We start from the raw sequence: 17,121 nt of genomic DNA, 5'->3' as shown, positions 1-17,121 counted from the left end.
AGGACAAAAACTTTTTCCTTCAAGAGGAAAACAACGACCTCCTTCTCAAACGCAATAATGTCCACTATTACCAGTGCCAGGGGGTTGTCAATATTTTAGAACTGCCATGGATTGAATTTGTTGTTTACACCAAAGGTGACATACATGTGGAAAGATTGTTTAGAGACACAATTTTGTGGAATGATAAAATGTTGCCAGAGTTAGCAGCATTCTACATACTTTATATTTTTCCAGAATCCATGAAAAGCTAAAATTGTAAAAAAAATTTTGTACATTGTTTTTAGTTGTGATGCAAAAAAGCTGTCAAAGAATTTTTTTTGGTTTTATCTTTCCCAACTACTGACCTTTCAAACACTTTGTTGAAGCTTATTTTAAATGGGAAATCATGATCAAGCATATAATCAACACAAACGAAGAAAAGAATCACAGTGAGAAAGTAGAATTCAGTATACAATTAGTTGTTATGAAAACATAGCATTAACTTTCAGTTTCTATTGTTTATTAGGGGTGGCATAAAATCCTAAATGTTTTTTATTCATGAAATTGCCCGTTCAACATGAATATGAACAGATGCAATTTTTCTTGTTTCAACTTCTTCCTTGAATGATAGGTGACTTCTGCCCCTAAGAAAAGGAGGGATGTTCAAAGAGACACCTGTTGGCAAATATTCTGGAATTTCAAATCCTTTATCTGCCATAACTGAGTCATTTGCCTCAAGTAAATCAATGATTCCACAGTCAATGGTTGCCTGTTTATCGCTGGTTCTTCCTGCATACAAATCTGAAACAAATGAGACAGCTCCTGCAGGGGTTATACCAATGAGGGCTTTAGCAGTATTATGCTGCTTATACTGAGAGTATGTTGCACTTTGGGACCGCACTGAGCTAGCCATTTCAATAAAAAACTCAGTGCAATCAATAATCACACTTGTTGATGGATAGGTGTCCTTGCAACATTTAGGCATTGTTTTATCAATATTGTCTTTAGAGGGCCAGATAGTTAAAGATCACATTTGGCTATGCAGAAAGTCCAACCACGTTATTTAGATTCTTGACAAATGCTGTTGAGATATTTATGCTCTCTGGGCAAGGTCTTTTTCCAAAAGACCCAGTCGGAGTTGTACAAGGACAAGAAAGAATTCCTGCTCAGGAGAAAGTGTCCTCTTTCTCCCACACTTTGTGTGTTCTGGCGATTTAAATTTTTCAATTTTTGTGTTGGAGTTGTGGTAGACCAAAGCTTTTGTTGCAGGGCCAAACGAATCAAAAATAATCCTGAGTGTGGCATAATCAGGTAGGCCAGTATAAAACTTCAAAAGTTTGATGTCATCCTTGTACTTATCAAAGGAAAATTCAAACTTTTCAGTTCTACTCAGCAAACAGATTAGTTTTATTTTCTCCATTCTTTTTCATGTTTTCTCGATATTTTGACAAGTCTAACCTGGATGTGTGCAACTTCGCAATTCAAAATAAAAGCAAGCTAAGCGCAGGTGACTACAAATCCCTCCATGCATTGCGGGCTTTCACAACAATGACGTGATAGAGAGTAAGGGCAATTGATCCTCACGCCTTTGGTGATTCAAGTGAGTTTGGAACAGCAGCTTGTGTTTATGCAGTGATCACACAATCATCAGGAGTTGGTCAAAGGCTCCTTGCTGCTAAATCAAGGCTAGCAAAGATGAGACTAACGATAACAAGACTTGAGCTAGCCTCAGGCCACATGGCAGCCAATCTGCTGGCAAACATCAGGAGCAGCCTCACTGGGCTACCAGTCAGATCTTGCTATGGCTGGATAGCTCGGTAGCTTTACATTGGATAAAGGGACAGGGAAATTATAAGCAGTCTGTAAGCAATCGAGTAAGACAGATTCAAGAAACGAATTTCATAGAGTGGAGACATGTGGGAACTGTAGATAACCCTGCAGACATCGGGAGCAGGGGGTGTCCTGAAAACAGAATTCCAACGAGATGCTTCACAGGTCAAGAGTGGTTATCAGATGCAGAAAATTGGCCACTCAACATAGAAACGAAGTCAACAGAAAAGTCAGAGGTCGAGGCAAAGCCAATCAAAGAGACTTTCAAAGCTTCAGTAGAAATGAGGGATCAATTCGACGAAATCCTAGAGAAACACAAATATTGGAAGACCATGAGGCTGATGTTATGAATGAACAGATTTGCTACCAACTGTAGAGAGAAGAAGGAGAACAGAGGAGATTTAGAGTCAGATCAAGTGGTGGATCAAGATAGTTTGAGCACGTAGCGAGAGCACAGAGAGATTCAAAAATGAGCAACAGAGATTAAACCTACAAAAGAAAAACCAAACAATTTATGAGTGCATGGGGAGGATTCAAGGAAGTTACCCAATTTATTTGCCATCAGATTCACTGTTCAGTGAGAAGATTGTAGATGACGCCCATGTCATGGCAACATTGTAAGGGGGAGTGAGTCTGACGATGGCATATGTGAGACAAACATACTGGATCTCCAGGCTTAGGAGAATGGTAAAGAGAATACGGAGCAATTGTCACGGATGCAAGAGGTTTCACACCAAAGCCAACAGTCAACCATCAGCAGAAATGTTACCAAAAGATCGCACAGAAGGATCGAGACCATTTGAGGTCATAGGGGTGAACTTTGCAGTCCCCTAACATACAAAGTTAGAGCAAACACGGAAGGTAAAGCGTACATTCTACTCTTTGCGTGTAGTTTGACAAGAGCAGTGTACATTGACGTTGTTACAGATATGACAATTGAACAGGTTATGGTTTGTCTCAAAGAGTTCATCGCATAAAGGGGTCGCCCAAACAAGATTTACTCGGACAATTCCAAAACATTCGTAGCGGCCTCAAAGAAGATACAAAAGATAATGGAAAGTGAAAAGATTCACAATTACCTCGCAAAGAACAACATAAAGTGGCAGTTCAATTTGAGTAAGGCCCCCTGGTGGGGAGGGCAATTTGAACGATAAGCCTCGTTAAGCAAGCAATGTTCAAAGTTTTGGGAAGAGCAAATCTTAGCCTTCAAGAGTTGAAAGAGATCATGTTGGATGTGGAGATAGCCCTAAACAACAGGCCCTTGTGTTATGTGGAAGACGATATTCAGCTACCAGAATTAACTCCCAACATAATGCTGTTAGGCCACCATAATTCACTGATAAATGAAGAAGCTCGTGATTTAGAGAACAAAGATTTGAGTAAACGAGCCAACTATTTGGAAAAGTGCAAGCAGAACCTTTGGAAAAGATGGACAAACAAGTATGTCAGGGCATTTAGAGAGAGGCATAACTTAACACATCAGGAAAAAGACGTGGTGCTGATTCATGCAGACGACAAGAACAGAGGCAAGTGGAGCATCGGGATCGTAGAGTGTTTGATCAAAGGGCGAGATGGAGTCGTCAGAGCGGCAAGAGTCAAAACATGAAATACAGTTGTAGAAAGAGCTGTACAGCTATTGTATCCATTGGATTTAGCATGCGAAAAAAAAAGAGCAGTACGGACACGTGAGCTCAATCCACAAGCAGAGGAATATAGACCTAAGTGAAAGGCTGCACAACTCGCAGCAGAAACAGTCAGAGAGATTATTCAAGATGAGAGTAGAGACTTAGCCGATGATTGACATTTGCTTTCCAGGGACATCAAATGCGAAGGACACAAGTAAACTAGACAATTGATATTATTCTGAATAACCTTTAACCTTTTTATTGTTTGTTAGAGACTGAGTAGAATGAGTGATTGTGAGAGAAGAGTGTGGGCGAGAGCTTCCGCTGTGGTTTTTATGTTATCGCTGTACGTTTTGGTTGGAATGATAGATGGAGATGGAAAATCGAACCTTGTGAGTTTTTTGTTGTTGTGCTTCAACCAATTCGCGGCACATTGTCGAACAGGTCAAAGGCCAAGGTGGTTTTATGTTTGGGTGTCAGGAATTGACTCTGCATCATTGGTTCCACTCAGGCCCCAGAAGGATGAGGTATTGCACTGAGCAAGATTGTGCTCAGGTGACCCACAACCCTAATACAGACTGCTTTCAGGGCAACACCTTTTTACAGAGCAATTTGCTGTGAGATAGGTCCTGCTGTCACATTTTCGACACATCATAGGTTGATCCTTGTGTCGCACAAGCAAACAGGCAAGTCTCAGGTGTGCGTAACTTGGTATCTGCTCAGTCATGGCCTTTTTATCTTGTTGTTAAAAAATTGCGTATAAAAATATGAAGTTGAAGCTAAGGCCCAGATTATACGTCGTATTTCACATTTGTCGAATTCAATTGTATTAAGTTCAGAATTTTTCCTTGGTTGAAATCCATTCGTGTCAAACATCGTACTTAATAAGTCATATTTAATTATCAAACACTGAGTACTGTTTTGGCTTGCGCAGTGAAAATAAAAATTATGGGAACAAAATTGTGCGTATAGACAAGGCCATTTTACTGAGGAATGTTTTAGCTGCCAACCGTAGCCGTCAACAACTTCTGCAGAAGTTTATTTCAATTGCTATTGCAAGAAGAAGAGCTTTCTTGAAAGCCATTTCTATTTTTCTGCTGCTGGTAGAGTCAAAGACGCAAGAAAGGGCACCACGATCATGCAGAAGGTTGCATCGATCAAACACAAATTGGTGGAATCTTCTTTCAATTTTACACTAATCCTTGTGCTGCTCTGAAAGTTGCAAAGTATGTATATTGTTAGCAGCAGGTACAACAGTTTGGAGAGGAAGATTTTTTTCTATGTTGAATTTGTATTAGTTTGGCCTTTTCAATCAAATGCTACAAATTAGGTATGCCGAAGCTGATCCCTGTCTGGAATCATTATATCAAGGCAACATTATCAAGGCATACGACGAGCCAGGTTAAGGCAGACAGAGGCAAAGCAAACAATGACAAGTCTTTGTATAACAATCTACCTCTATTGTATATTGTATATTGTATATTGAGAGTGATCAAGAAGGCGCAATTCCAAATGACAATATTTTTACCGAAATTAATATATATATATACATGTGAAAAAAGTATTCAATTCTAAATGACATTATTGTTGCAAAACGTAATATATATGCATGTGAAAAAAGTGCTCTTCATATCAGAACATTACTTGATATGATGAAGATATAAACCAATCTAAATATTTACAGCATACGCAAAGATTGGGTGTTTATACAAGCGGGGTTCGTCAATACACGGATGTATGGCTATTTCTCATGCCACGATAAAGTTTTAGAAGCAAGGGTTCCCTTAACTCTCTGCCTTTTTTTGCATTCCTGAGTTGTTTTAGCAGTTTGGATTTCCTACGGAGAAATTGTTTTTTATGGTTTCTTGAATAAATTTTGGTAATATCAAGGAAATAGTTTTTGCTGTGTTCCCACCATTTGATTAATGATGGGAAAGACTCTTGTGATTGTACCCAGTCTTCAATAAATTTGTTAATTGAGTTGATAAATTCCTGTTTGCAGGGCTCAGCCCAACTGAATTGCAATGGAAATGCCTAACCCTGGAAGAAATACCTTCTTGATCACTTTTTTTCCGTTTGAGCCTGGCGCATGCAAGCACCCGTGTAATTGAAACAAAACAAATATTTACAATTAGGTATTTACAAAGTTAGTATAATTAATTTCATAATGATAATTTTCACAATTATTTTAAAGTTAAAAGGTGAAGTAGTTAATAAGTGTGAAAATGATAAAATGAACGTAAGGATAGAAGACATGTAGTGTAAAATGCCAGTTGACCAAACACTTGAGTTTTGGGCCGAAATTCATTCTCTCCAAGACTTTTAGAAGAAACTCCCAGTTGACACGGTCAAAAGCTTCTTCTTCGTCAATTTTAATCAATGCAAGAGGGAGCTTTTTCTCCTGACAGTAATCAATAGAATCTTTTGCTAGCATGAGATTTTCAAATATAGTCCTGCCTGGTACAGAGCAGGTTTGGTCACTATTTAAAATGGATGGAAGTATCAATTGCAGTCTATTTGCAAAGGTTTTCGAACCAATTTTGTAATCGACATTAAGTAGGGAAATTGGTCCCCAATTTTTGAGGAGTTCAATGTCTTCCTTTTTGTACAAGAGGGAGATTATAGCTAAACGCATAGATTCAGTGAGAAGGCTTCTATTAAAACAAAAGTCTAGTACTTCCACTAAGGCTTCGCCAATTTCTTCCCATCTACTATCTACCATCTGGTTTTTTTAACTGACGAATGACTTTTCTAGATTGATGGAGTTCTCAAGGCTGAAAGAATAGCGTGACGATTTCTCATTGGATTGGTATTCAAGGGCTTTTGCTCTGATACGTGCATCATTAATATTATTAAGATCAAGTTCTTGAATTTCTTGTCTGATCAGGGGAACTGTTTCTTTTTCCTTTTGATCAGGAGAAATTGTTGCCTGTTGCAGCTTTCTTCTAAAGTGGTGCGTTTTTCTCCCTTTTCTTTAGCTATGCGTTTTGAAAACTTTTTGCATCAGTTTCTTATTTTCTTTTTCTGATGTATTTTGCTTGTTAAGTCCTTTTTGCGAGAAACCCAAAATTTCTAAAAATGCTTCATATGACATGTAAATTATTCATTTTTGAGGAGGCTTGTGTTGAATTTCCAGGTCCATCTGCTTGAGCTGACGAGTCTGGTAATTTGAAGGACAGCAAAAGGGCATCATGATCGGAAAAGGAAAATACTGTTATCTCACAGTGTTTGGTATTATTTAAAATCTCAGAAGAAACATAACACTTATCTAGTCTGGATGAAACTTTTGAATTAGTCCAGGTAAACTTGCGGGCAGATGGTTGCATTGAACGAAAGATATCAATAAGGTTAAAGTCCCTAAGGAGGTCAGTTAGAGCTTCTATGGCAGTGGGACCTGCTTGGCTGTCACCGGCTAGTTTATCGTGAAAAAGGTTTGAGATACAATTAAGGTCACCTCCGATGATTGTTGGAACTCCCCTCCCCCTGATGTGAGGGGGCAGCGTTTGAAAAAAGGCAGCTCTTTCCCCTACAGGGCATGGGGTGTAGACATGCAAAAGCTGAAGCTTTGAATCTTCTGTGTTGAAGATAACGTTGACCCATCAACCACAGTTGTTGTGAGTGACTTTGGGGTTTTTGGTAGATAAGGACTCTTTAGTGAGAGTGGTAACACCTCTGCTATGCTTTCCTCTAAAGGATGAGAAAATTGATCCTTTCCAGATGGTTTTAAGAAAGGTAGCGTCAGGAGGCTCAGAGAAGTAAATTTCTTGCAGAAAGAATATGGGTAACAGCTGTCAACAAATGAGACAGCTCCTGCAGGGGTTATACCAATGAGGGCTTTAGCAGTATTATGCTGCTTATACTGAGAGTATGTTGCACTTTGGGACCGCACTGAGCTAGCCATTTCAATAAAAAACTCAGTGCAATCAATAATCACACTTGTTGATGGATAGGTGTCCTTGCAACATTTAGGCATTGTTTTATCAATATTGTCTTTAGAGGGCCAGATAGTTAAAGATCACATTTGGCTATGCAGAAAGTCCAACCACGTTATTTAGATTCTTGACAAATGCTGTTGAGATATTTATGCTCTCTGGGCAAGGTCTTTTTCCAAAAGACCCAGTCGGAGTTGTACAAGGACAAGAAAGAATTCCTGCTCAGGAGAAAGTGTCCTCTTTCTCCCACACTTTGTGTGTTCTGGCGATTTAAATTTTTCAATTTTTGTGTTGGAGTTGTGGTAGAACAAAGCTTTTGTTGCAGGGCCAAACGAATAAAAAATAATCCTGAGTGTGGCATAATCAGGTAGGCCAGTATAAAACTTCAAAAGTTTGATGTCATCCTTGTACTTATCAAAGGAAAATTCAAACTTTTCAGTTCTACTCAGCAAACAGATTAGTTTTATTTTCTCCATTCTTTTTCATGTTTTCTCGATATTTTGACAAGTCTAACCTGGATGTGTGCAACTTCGCAATTCAAAATAAAAGCAAGCTAAGCGCAGGTGACTACAAATCCCTCCATGCATTGCGGGCTTTCACAACAATGACGTGATAGAGAGTAAGGGCAATTGATCCTCACGCCTTTGGTGATTCAAGTGAGTTTGGAACAGCAGCTTGTGTTTATGCAGTGATCACACAATCATCAGGAGTTGGTCAAAGGCTCCTTGCTGCTAAATCAAGGCTAGCAAAGATGAGACTAACGATAACAAGACTTGAGCTAGCCTCAGGCCACATGGCAGCCAATCTGCTGGCAAACATCAGGAGCAGCCTCACTGGGCTACCAGTCAGATCTTGCTATGGCTGGATAGCTCGGTAGCTTTACATTGGATAAAGGGACAGGGAAATTATAAGCAGTCTGTAAGCAATCGAGTAAGACAGATTCAAGAAACGAATTTCATAGAGTGGAGACGTGTGGGAACTGTAGATAACCCTGCAGACATCGGGAGCAGGGGGTGTCCTGGAAACAGAATTCCAACGAGATGGTTCACAGGTCAAGAGTGGTTATCAGATGCAGAAAATTGGCCACTCAACATAGAAACGAAGTCAACAGAAAAGTCAGAGGTCGAGGCAAAGCCAATCAAAGAGACTTTCAAAGCTTCAGTAGAAATGAGGGATCAATTCGACGAAATCCTAGAGAAACACAAATATTGGAAGACCATGAGGCTGATGTTATGAATGAACAGATTTGCTACCAACTGTAGAGAGAAGAAGGAGAACAGAGGAGATTTAGAGTCAGATCAAGTGGTGGATCAAGATAGTTTGAGCACGTAGCGAGAGCACAGAGAGATTCAAAAATGAGCAACAGAGATTAAACCTACAAAAGAAAAACCAAACAATTTATGAGTGCATGGGGAGGATTCAAGGAAGTTACCCAATTTATTTGCCATCAGATTCACTGTTCAGTGAGAAGATTGTAGATGACGCCCATGTCATGGCAACATTGTAAGGGGGAGTGAGTCTGACGATGGCATATGTGAGACAAACATACTGGATCTCCAGGCTTAGGAGAATGGTAAAGAGAATACGGAGCAATTGTCACGGATGCAAGAGGTTTCACACCAAAGCCAACAGTCAACCATCAGCAGAAATGTTACCAAAAGATCGCACAGAAGGATCGAGACCATTTGAGGTCATAGGGGTGAACTTTGCAGTCCCCTAACATACAAAGTTAGAGCAAACACGGAAGGTAAAGCGTACATTCTACTCTTTGCGTGTAGTTTGACAAGAGCAGTGTACATTGACGTTGTTACAGATATGACAATTGAACAGGTTATGGTTTGTCTCAAAGAGTTCATCGCATAAAGGGGTCGCCCAAACAAGATTTACTTGGACAATTCCAAAACATTCGTAGCGGCCTCAAAGAAGATACAAAAGATAATGGAAAGTGAAAAGATTCACAATTACCTCGCAAAGAACAACATAAAGTGGCAGTTCAATTTGAGTAAGGCCCCCTGGTGGGGAGGGCAATTTGAACGATAAGCCTCGTTAAGCAAGCAATGTTCAAAGTTTTGGGAAGAGCAAATCTTAGCCTTCAAGAGTTGAAAGAGATCATGTTGGATGTGGAGATAGCCCTAAACAACAGGCCCTTGTGTTATGTGGAAGACGATATTCAGCTACCAGAATTAACTCCCAACATAATGCTGTTAGGCCACCATAATTCACTGATAAATGAAGAAGCTCGTGATTTAGAGAACAAAGATTTGAGTAAACGAGCCAACTATTTGGAAAAGTGCAAGCAGAACCTTTGGAAAAGATGGACAAACAAGTATGTCAGGGCACTTAGAGAGAGGCATAACTTAACACATCAGGAAAAAGACGTGGTGCTGATTCATGCAGACGACAAGAACAGAGGCAAGTGGAGCATCGGGATCGTAGAGTGTTTGATCAAAGGGCGAGATGGAGTCGTCAGAGCGGCAAGAGTCAAAACATGAAATACAGTTGTAGAAAGAGCTGTACAGCTATTGTATCCATTGGATTTAGCATGCGAAAAAAAAAGAGCAGTACGGACACGTGAGCTCAATCCACAAGCAGAGGAATATAGACCTAAGTGAAAGGCTGCACAACTCGCAGCAGAAACAGTCAGAGAGATTATTCAAGATGAGAGTAGAGACTTAGCCGATGATTGACATTTGCTGTCCAGGGACATCAAATGCGAAGGACACAAGTAAACTAGACAATTGATATTATTCTGAATAACCTTTAACCTTTTTATTGTTTGTTAGAGACTGAGTAGAATGAGTGATTGTGAGAGAAGAGTGTGGGCGAGAGCTTCCGCTGTGGTTTTTATGTTATCGCTGTACGTTTTGGTTGGAATAATAGATGGAGATGGAAAATCGAACCTTGTGAGTTTTTTGTTGTTGTGCTTCAACCAATTCGCGGCACATTGTCGAACAGGTCAAAGGCCAAGGTGGTTTTATGTTTGGGTGTCAGGAATTGACTCTGCATCATTGGTTCCACTCAGGCCCCAGAAGGATGAGGTATTGCACTGAGCAAGATTGTGCTCAGGTGACCCACAACCCTAATACAGACTGCTTTCAGGGCAACACCTTTTTACAGAGCAATTTGCTGTGAGATAGGTCCTGCTGTCACATTTTCGACACATCATAGGTTGACCCTTGTGTCGCACAAGCAAACAGGCAAGTCTCAGGTGTGCGTAACTTGGTATCTGCTCAGTCATGGCCTTTTTATCTTGTTGTTAAAAAATTGCGTATAAAAATATGAAGTTGAAGCTAAGGCCCAGATTATACGTCGTATTTCACATTTGTCGAATTCAATTGTATTAAGTTCAGAATTTTTCCTTGGTTGAAATCCATTCGTGTCAAACATCGTACTTAATAAGTCATATTTAATTATCAAACACTGAGTACTGTTTTGGCTTGCGCAGTGAAAATAAAAATTATGGGAACAAAATTGTGCGTATAGACAAGGCCATTTTACTGAGGAATGTTTTAGCTGCCAACCGTAGCCGTCAACAACTTCTGCAGAAGTTTATTTCAATTGCTATTGCAAGAAGAAGAGCTTTCTTGAAAGCCATTTCTATTTTTCTGCTGCTGGTAGAGTCAAAGACGCAAGAAAGGGCACCACGATCATGCAGAAGGTTGCATCGATCAAACACAAATTGGTGGAATCTTCTTTCAATTTTACACTAATCCTTGTGCTGCTCTGAAAGTTGCAAAGTATGTATATTGTTAGCAGCAGGTACAACAGTTTGGAGAGGAAGATTTTTTTCTATGTTGAATTTGTATTAGTTTGGCCTTTTCAATCAAATGCTACAAATTAGGTATGCCGAAGCTGATCCCTGTCTGGAATCATTATATCAAGGCAACATTATCAAGGCATACGACGAGCCAGGTTAAGGCAGACAGAGGCAAAGCAAACAATGACAAGTCTTTGTATAACAATCTACCTCTATTGTATATTGTATATTGTATATTGAGAGTGATCAAGAAGGCGCAATTCCAAATGACAATATTTTTACCGAAATTAATATATATATATACATGTGAAAAAAGTATTCAATTCTAAATGACATTATTGTTGCAAAACGTAATATATATGCATGTGAAAAAAGTGCTCTTCATATCAGAACATTACTTGATATGATGAAGATATAAACCAATCTAAATATTTACAGCATACGCAAAGATTGGGTGTTTATACAAGCGGGGTTCGTCAATACACGGATGTATGGCTATTTCTCATGCCACGATAAAGTTTTAGAAGCGGGGGTCCCCTTAACTCTCTGCCTTTTTTTGCATTCCTGAGTTGTTTTAGCAGTTTGGATTTCCTACGGAGAAATTGTTTTTTATGGTTTCTTGAATAAATTTTGGTAATATCAAGGAAATAGTTTTTGCTGTGTTCCCACCATTTGATTAATGATGGGAAAGACTCTTGTGATTGTACCCAGTCTTCAATAAATTTGTTAATTGAGTTGATAAATTCCTGTTCGCAGGGCTCAGCCCAACTGAATTGCAATGGAAATGCCTAACCCTGGAAGAAATACCTTCTTGATCACTTTTTTTCCATTTGAGCCTGGCGCATGCAAGCACCCGTGTAATTGAAACAAAACAAATATTTACAATTAGGTATTTACAAAGTTAGTATAATTAATTTCATAATGATAATTTTCACAATTATTTTAAAGTTAAAAGGTGAAGTAGTTAATAAGTGTGAAAATGATAAAATGAACGTAAGGATAGAAGACATGTAGTGTAAAATGCCAGTTGACCAAACACTTGAGTTTTGGGCCGAAATTCATTCTCTCCAAGACTTTTAGAAGAAACTCCCAGTTGACACGGTCAAAAGCTTCTTCTTCGTCAATTTTAATCAATGCAAGGGGGAGCTTTTTCTCCTGACAGTAATCAATAGAATCTTTTGCTAGCATGAGATTTTCAAATATAGTCCTGCCTGGTACAGAGCAAGTTTGGTCACTATTTAAAATGGATGGAAGTATCAATTGCAGTCTATTTGCAAAGGTTTTCGAACCAATTTTGTAATCGACATTAAGTAGGGAAATTGGTCCCCAATTTTTGAGGAGTTCAATGTCTTCCTTTTTGTACAAGAGGGAGATTATAGCTAAACGCATAGATTCAGTGAGAAGACTTCTATTAAAACAAAAGTCTAGTACTTCCACTAAGGCTTCGCCAATTTCTTCCCATCTACTATCTACCATCTGGTTTTTTTAACTGACGAATGACTTTTCTAGATTGATGGAGTTCTCAAGGCTGAAAGAATAGCGTGACGATTTCTCATTGGATTGGTACTCAAGGGCTTTTGCTCTGATACGTGCATCATTAATATTATTAAGATCAAGTTCTTGAATTTCTTGTCTGATCAGGGGAACTGTTTCTTTTTCCTTTTGATCAGGAGAAATTGTTGCCTGTTGCAGCTTTCTTCTAAAGTGGTGCGTTTTTCTCCCTTTTCTTTAGCTATGCGTTTTGAAAACTTTTTGCATCAGTTTCTTATTTTCTTTTTCTTATGTATTTTGCTTGTTAAGTCCTTTTTGCGAGAAACCCAAAATTTCTAAAAATGCTTCATATGACATGTAAATTATTCATTTTTGAGGAGGCTTGTGTTGAATTTCCAGGTCCATCTGCTTGAGCTGACGAGTCTGGTAATTTGAAGGACAGCAAAAGGGCATCATGATCGGAAAAGGAAAATACTGTTATCTCACAGTGTTTGGTATTATTTAAAATCTCAGAAGAAACATAACACTTATCTAGTCTGGATGAAACTTTTGAATCAGTCCAGGTAAACTTGCGGGCAGATGGTTGCATTGAACGAAAGATATCAATAAGGTTAAAGTCCCTAAGGAGGTCAGTTAGAGCTTCTATGGCAGTGGGACCTGCTTGGCTGTCACCGGCTAGTTTATCGTGAAAAAGGTTTGAGATACAATTAAGGTCACCTCCGATGATTGTTGGAACTCCCCTCCCCCTGATGTGAGGGGGCAGCGTTTGAAAAAAGGCAGCTCTTTCCCCTACAGGGCATGGGGTGTAGACATGCAAAAGCTGAAGCTTTGAATCTTCTGTGTTGAAGATAACGTTGACCCATCAACCACAGTTGTTGTGAGTGACTTTGGGGTTTTTGGTAGATAAGGACTCTTTAGTGAGAGTGGTAACACCTCTGCTATGCTTTCCTCTAAAGGATGAGAAAATTGATCCTTTCCAGATGGTTTTAAGAAAGGTAGCGTCAGGAGGCTCAGAGAAGTAGATTTCTTGCAGAAAGAATATGGGTAACAGCTGTCTCTTCTGGGGCCAGGTCAGCACCAGCATCTTCGGCTGTAGGTTCAGATTCGTCAGACCAGGCTGGTGACGGTTCAGCACTGAGTGGTTCTTCTGCAGCGGCATTTTCTCCATCATTTGGATCGGTCTCTGATGTTTCTGTGGGCAGCCTGGGAGTCCTGGGTGTCAGAAATTGCCGCTGGAGCCAAGGCAGCATCATTGTTGAGCATCTGCTCTTGGTCTTCGTCATCATCATCATCATCAGAGGAGATATCTGATGAAGGTTCATCTGGGTCCATTCTTGTCTCGTGAATCCAAGAGGTGTCACACTGAACAATGTAGTGTCCAGTGGAGCCTTATCCCTGGCCACGACCTACTTTAGTGCAGTCAGCATTAATGTGACCCTACTGTCACATTTGCAACAAGTCTGGGGCTGGCCATAGTGGCGCACTGCCAAACAGTAAATGCCTAGGTGCACAAAACTTGGCACAGGCTGTGAGAGGATCATTTTCATGGTGACCATGCAATTCATGACATCTGTACTGGGATCTGCATTTTCCCTTGCAAAAAGAACCCGTCCGAAACCCTCAAATCTCCTCACAAGAGCGTCAAGTTGCAGTTCTGCTAGTTTATGGCTCACTCTCACCAAGATTTGTGGCGGGTTGTCCTTACCTTGTTCCCAGCTTCTCCTTGGCAAATGGACATAGGGGAGATCGAAAAATCGGGCCTCGTCTGCCAGGGAAAACGTAATCTCAAGGTCTTCATTGGGTAGATGTTTGAGATTGCTTTGTTTGATTCCACTATCAGCGAGCTTCTTTATAAGAGCAGACGGCACAATACTAGCATTTGGGGTGTGTGGTGTGTATACATACCGATCTTGGGCGATGTCTTCCATTTGGGGGGTTGTCTCTCAATCCTCCAGATCTGCCAATGTAAATGTCAAGGACAGTGGTTGTGGCTGCTTGGGAAGCATCACTTCGTTCTGGCGCAGTTCTCCCAGTAGGCTCACAGGAGGGATGGATGGTTCTGATATACGGGCAGTGATTTGTCTACTGTCGCATGTATGACTGATGCTGGCGTAGTAACTCTACTTCTTCTTCTGGCGAAATATCGGACTCTGAACTTGACTAAGTGCCACTTTCTCAAAAACTTGAACTTGATCTTTGCTACCAAGGGGCATAGCACCCCCTGGGCAGCCTTCTCTGCCATTTTTTTCAGTTTGAGCCGGGCACATGCCAGCGCTCATGTAATTGAACAAAACAGATATTTACAATTTATTAGATACAAAGTTAATATAGTTTAATTCACAATGATAATTTTCACAATGGCTTGAGATGAAAGAGATTAAGCAGTTAATAAGTGTAATTGTAATACAATGAACGTACAAATAGAAAACAGTAGTATAACATGTGAGTTATAAATTTAAGTGATATACAATTATAAATGATATTATTGTTACAATATATAATATACATATGCGAGAGAAGTATTATTTATAAATGAATATTATTGATATAAGCAAAATATAAACCAGTTCAAAAATTTACAGCTTACACAAAGACTGGGTGTATATACATGCAGGGTTCATCAATACAATGATGTATGACTTTGGGGTATAGTTATTCTAAATGGCTTTTTCTGTATTCTAGTATATTTGAAATGAGGCAACGAACTTGCCAATTCTAGGCAACGAACTCGCCAATTCTAGGATGGCGAGAGACGTTTTAATATGTTGTTGCGAGAGCCAGACATCTAAATTAATGACAAAGGGAGGTATCCGATCTTTGTATAAACAGTGGGGAGTATTATCATGTTCAAGTGTCAAGTGTCATAACATCTTAATCTCCAGTGTCAAGGAAACACTGAGTGCGATATTGCTCAGATATTGAAGAGAGCGATCAAGCTATACTATCAGGGGGTTAACAATGCATAAAAAGTTTATCACCAACAACCGAAGCAAAAACATTGTTACAGCACCAAGAGGTTTTTAAATTAAAAAGACCAGTGAACGAGGATTTAGCAAGAAAAACTCCTCTTTTAATTTAGAGCGGAATTTAGCAGTAAAAATTTTAGAGGGGTTGATAGATTCATTATCAAAAACGAGTTTGTTTCTAGAAGACCAAATTGCAAGGAGAGCTATATCACAGAGGGCAATTGCGGGAATTTTTGTTGAAATATTTTTCCCTTCTGATTTTATTTTCCTAATTAAAAACCCTTTTCAAATTATGGCAGGAAATGAATCACAAGACACCGTGACGAAGATTGTGATAATCTGTTATTGCTGCTACTGGTATACAGTGCAATATTAACGTTTACAACACGCTTCTAAACGAATTCAGTTCGTCTGGACCAGTCGCGTTGTGTTTCGTAGACTCTCTATTAATGATAGGAAAATTCCGAGTTATCACAATGTACGTCATAGGGTCACGTGATAAAAAGCAAAATCGTGTCCCCTGCGCCCCCTGATTAGAATTTTTTGTTCTGAACCAGGAAAACCTTACTTCTAAATGATGATCTACAAGGCATACCGTAAAAACCGGACCCTAAGACCCTGAGACCTAGGACCTTAAAGTACTAAAATAAAAAAGGACCCTTAACACCCGAAGGGTCTTCGCCCCAATAAGACAATAGTCGATCAAAGTTGACTGTCATCATCGCACCATGAGGACACATCAAATGTCAAATTCGTTTTTGCTCCTACTACGGCGTTCTTCCGCATATTATTCACATCAGCTGCTGTCTTCAAATGAGTCTGTCATGGGGTCAGGCAGCGACAAGGAAGTTTACGGCAGCCTTTTGGGCTTTTTCTAGTTTTCTTTTCTTTTGTTCCCTTTGAGACTGGTTGCCACAGAACTGTTGATATTTTCCTGCAAACTTTGCACAATTCTTTATATCAAAAAATGTATCCTGAAAACCTCTGCCATTGGATTACAGAAAATAATTATCAAATAAGTTATTGAATTTATTTTTATGTGGGGGATTTTTGAAGCCGACCTCTGTTAGTAGATATCAGTTCCAGAATAATTTCAAACTTCTTTTTACACACCCCATGATTTGGCAATAATACCATTTTTCAGAATAGGGAGGGCAGAATCCAAGAAAATCACGCAAAAGCAACAACCAACAACCAAAGAAAGTGCCTGCATCTTTATCTCTTCGCAGGCCTTGATCTTGATCTGTCTCTTCTTTATGGTTGACTCCATAAAAGAGGTTAAATGACATTGAAAGATCTTCAAATTCCTTGTCACTTTCTGACTTATTTGAAGGCAGCAGCTGATGTGGATAATATGCGGAAGAACGCCGTAGCTGACACAAAAGCGCATTCGACGGTTGATATGTCCTCATGGTGCGATGATGACAGTCAACTGCGATCAACCATTGTCTTATCGAGGTGAAGACCCTTCTGGTGTTAAGGGTCCTTTTTTATATTAGTACTTAAAGGTCCTGGGTCTTAGGGTCTGGTTTTTACGGTAT

This window comes from Rhopilema esculentum, chromosome 7, assembly GCF_057945365.1.
Source record: "Rhopilema esculentum isolate cy_ngs chromosome 7, ASM5794536v1, whole genome shotgun sequence".
Classification (NCBI taxonomy): domain Eukaryota; kingdom Metazoa; phylum Cnidaria; class Scyphozoa; order Rhizostomeae; family Rhizostomatidae; genus Rhopilema; species Rhopilema esculentum.
Note: the sequence above shows the minus strand (reverse complement) of the source record.